The following is a 4,403-nucleotide window of genomic DNA, read 5'->3' on the forward strand; positions in this document are numbered from 1 at the left end:
CCATCACTGACTACTATTCTTGGGATGCCAAATCTCGGAAATATTATATTCTTAAAGAGTCTAGTTACTACTCGGGTGTCATTTGTTGGAGAAGCTATAGCTTCGATCCATTTTGATACGTAGTCAACTGCCACGAGTATGTATTTGTTACCGAAAGAGGATGGGAAAGGTCCCATGAAGTCTATCCCCCACACGTCAAAAATCTCTACTTCCAAAATACCTTTTTGTGGCATCTCGTCACGTCTAGATATGTTTCCCGTGCGTTGACATCTGTCACACTCCTTAATAGCCGCATGTACGTCCTTCCATATAGTTGGCCAATAAAAGCCAGCTTGTAGGATTTTAGAGCAGGTCTTGGATGTACTTGTGTGTCCACCATAAGGCGCGGAGTGACAGTGTTGGATTATATTTTCTACCTCTTCTTCGGGTATACATCGACGGAAAATACCATCGGGGCCTCTTTTGAAAAGTAAGGGATCATCCCAGTAATAGTGTTTTATGTCGTGGAAGAATCGTTTCTTCTGCTGGTAAGATAAAGTAGGTGGAACTATTCCGGCAGCTAAATAATTGACTAGATCAGCGTACCATGGTGTGACGGATATAGCTAAGGTGGTTTCTACTTGTATGTCGGAGTTGTTCTCTTCCAAAGTAGCTATGAGTTTATCATACGAGAAATCATCATTAATTGATGTTCTTTCCGGTTCAAGGTTCTCAAGTCTAGAGAGGTGGTCTGCTACTACGTTTTCAGTTCCTTTCTTGTCCTTGATTTCTAAGTCGAATTCTTGTAGTAACAAGATCCATCTTAGGAGTCTAGGTTTAGCATCCTTTTTTGTTAGAAGGTACCTGATAGCAGCGTGATCAGTGTAGACTATTATTTTGGCTCCTACCAAGTAAGAACGAAATTTATCCAGCGCAAATACCACCGCTAGGAGTTCTTTCTCGGTAGTGGCGTAATTCATCTGCGCTTCATCCAGGGTTCTGCTAGCGTAATATATAACGTGAAGCTTTTTATCCTTCCTTTGTCCTAAAACAGCACCTACAGCATAATCACTGGCATCGCACATTATTTCGAATGGCTCATTCCAGTCTGGTGTCTGCATAATGGGTGCGGAGATCAATGCTTGTTTAAGAGTTTGAAATGCTTTTAAACAGTTATCGTCGAATATGAATTCAGCATCTTTCATCAACAGTCCGGTTAAGGGTTTAGTTATCTTAGAGAAGTCTTTGATGAATCGTCGGTAAAAACCGGCGTGTCCTAAAAAGCTTCGTACTTCTCTCACGGTTCTTGGGGGTTGAAGATTTTCGATTACCTCTATTTTGGCTTTGTCTACTTCAATTCCTCTGTTTGAGATGATGTGTCCTAAAACAATTCCTTCTTGTACCATAAAGTGGCACTTTTCCCAATTAAGTACTAAGTTTACTTTTACACATCGCTCAAGAACTCTTTCTAGGTTTTCAAGGCATTCTTCGAAACTTTGTCCGTATACAGAAAAGTCATCCATAAATACTTCCATGATGTTTTCGAGAAAGTCGGCGAATATTGCGATCATGCATCTTTGAAAGGTTGCAGGGGCATTACACAGACCAAACGACATTCGTCTATAAGCGAAGGTACCAAAAGGGCATGTGAACGTTGTCTTTTCTTGGTCATCAGGGTGAATTGGTATTTGAAAGAAGCCTGAATAACCGTCTAAATAACAGAAATGTGAATGTTTTGCTAATCGTTCTAACATTTGGTCAATGAATGGTAAAGGGAAATGATCTTTTCGGGTTGCTTTGTTTAGTTTCCTATAATCAATGCACATTCTCCATCCCGATTCGATTCGTTTAGTTATAGTTTCTCCTTTTTCGTTTTCAATAACGGTTATGCCTCCTTTCTTTGGTACAACGTGTACAGGACTAACCCATTTGCTATCAGATATAGGATATATAATACCTGCTTCCAATAACTTGGTTATTTCTTTCTTTACTACCTCACTTAGGATCGGATTTAGTCTTCTCTGGTGTTCCCTAGAGGTTTTACAGTTTTCTTCTAACATGATGCGGTGCATACAAATAGAAGGGCTTATTCCTTTAAGATCGGTGATGTGGTATCCTAGTGCGGTGGGGTATTTCCTTAAGATATGTAAGAGTTTTTCTGTTTCGAGTCTTCCTAGATCTGCATTAACTATCACAGGTCGTTCAAGTTCTAAGTCTAGGAATTCATATCTCAGATTTTTGGGGAGTGTTTTCAAATCAGGGGTTGGTTTGTTAAGACACTGTGTAGGGTCCGGTGTTATTGCTAAGCATTGTTTAGATTTGTCCTCTAAAAGATAGTCTGATGATTTGTCTTCTCCTAACTCTGCTTCTTTTATGCATTCATCGATGATATCCATGAAGTAACATGTATCTTCTATTGCAGGTGCTTTCAAGAATTGGGAAAGAATGAATTCAATTTTCTCTTCACCTACTTCGAAGGTGAGTCGTCCTCGTTTTACGTCTATGATTGCACCGGCAGTTGCTAAGAACGGTCTTCCTAGTATAATAGGTGTAATATCATCTTCTCTAATGTCCATAATTGTGAAGTCAGTGGGAATGTAAAACTGACCTATGCGTACGGGAACGTTTTCAAGGATTCCTACAGGATATTTGATGGAACGATCTGCTAATTGCACAGACATTTTGGTTGGTCTTAATTCTCCCATTTCCAGTTTCTTACATATGGATAAAGGCATAACGCTAATTCCGGCTCCTAAATCGCATAAAGCTTTGTCGATGACAAATTTTCCTATGTGACAGGGTATAGAGAAACTACCCGGATCCTTGAGTTTAGGAGGCATGTTTTGGATTATAGCGCTACATTCGGCAGGGAGTGTAACGGTTTCGCTATCCTCAAGTTTCCTCTTATTAGAAAGAATTTCTTTTAAGAATTTAGCATATGAGGGCATCTGCGTAATAGCTTCGGTGAACGGAATTGTAACGTTTAATTGTTTAAGGAGATCAACAAATTTTCTAAATTGGCTCGCATCTTTGGTTTTAACAAGCCTTTGAGGGTAAGGTATAGGTGGTTTGTAAGGTGGTGGAGGTACATAAGGTTCCTTCTTTTCTAGGGTTTCCTTATTACTCTCTTCCTTTTCCTTAGGTTCACTTTCCTCAGTTGATTTCTTAGGGTTTTGGTTTTCTATCCTTGGATCAGACGGTCCTTCCACTTCCGTTCCACTTCTTAATATAATTGCATGAGCTTGGCTTCTCGGATTAGGTTGGGGCTGTCCAGGGAATGTACCAGTTGGGGCAGCAGTAGGTGCTTGTTGTTGAGCTACTTGAGATATTTGTGTTTCCAGCATTTTGTTATGGGTAGCCAAGGCATCTACTTTGCTTGCTAGTTGTTTAAGTTGTTCGCCAGTATGTATGTTCTGGTTTAAGAAATCTTTATTGGTTTGTTGCTGGGAAGCTATAAAGTTTTCCATCATGATTTCCAAGTTGGATTTTCTAGGGGTATTATTGTTAGGATTCGGTTTCTGATATCCCGGAGGTATAGATGGGGCTTGATTTGGAGACTGTCCAGGTGCGTATAAAGCATTATTACTCTTATATGAAAAGTTCGGATGGTTCTTCCAATTTGGGTTATAGGTATTCGAATAGGGGCTTCCTTGAGCATAGTTTACTTGCTCTGCTTGGATTCCAGTCAAGAGTTGACATTCCGCAGGAGTGTGGCCTTGGATTCCACAGACCTCGCAATTCTGAGTTATAGCAACCACGGCGGCTGGAGGTGATACGTTTAAACTTTCAATTTTCTGGACCAAAGCATCCACTTTTGCATTAACGTGATCAAGGTTACTTATCTCGTACATGCCAGTTTTCGGTTGAGGTTTTTCCACCGTTGTTCGTTCGGTTCCCCACTGATAGTGGTTTTGGGCCATGCTCTCGATAAGCTGGTAAGCATCAGCATAAGGTTTGTTCATTAGTGCACCACCTGCAGCGGCGTCTATTGTTAACCTTGTGTTGTATAAGAGACCATTATAAAATGTGTGAATTACTAACCAGTCTTCCAAACCATGGTGTGGGCAAAGTCTCATCATGTCTTTGTATCTTTCCCATGCTTCGAAAAGAGACTCGTTGTCTTTCTGTTTAAATCCGTTTATCTGGGCTCTTAACATAGCTGTTTTGCTTGGCGGAAAATATCGGGCAAGAAAAACTTTCTTCAACTCGTTCCATGTGGTGACTGAGTTGGAAGGAAGAGATTGAAGCCATCTTCTAGCGCTATCTCTTAATGAGAAAGGAAAAAGATGAAGTCGAATTGCCTCTGAAGTGACACCATTAGCTTTAACAGTATCAGCGTATTGAACAAATACGGATAAATGAAGGTTTGGATCTTCGGTAAGATTTCCAGAGAATTGGTTCTGTTGCACAGCCTGCAACAGCGA

The 4,403-nt window shown here is 40.4% G+C and overlaps 1 pseudogene; it reads left to right on the forward strand.

The window, feature by feature from the left end:
• The first annotated feature begins 4,029 nt into the window (after positions 1 to 4,029).
• Positions 4,030 to 4,129, forward strand: LOC127077256 (uncharacterized; annotated as a pseudogene).
• Positions 4,130 to 4,403: the final 274 nt, after the last annotated feature.

Source organism: Lathyrus oleraceus, chromosome 4 (assembly GCF_024323335.1).
Source record: "Lathyrus oleraceus cultivar Zhongwan6 chromosome 4, CAAS_Psat_ZW6_1.0, whole genome shotgun sequence".
NCBI lineage: Eukaryota > Viridiplantae > Streptophyta > Magnoliopsida > Fabales > Fabaceae > Lathyrus > Lathyrus oleraceus.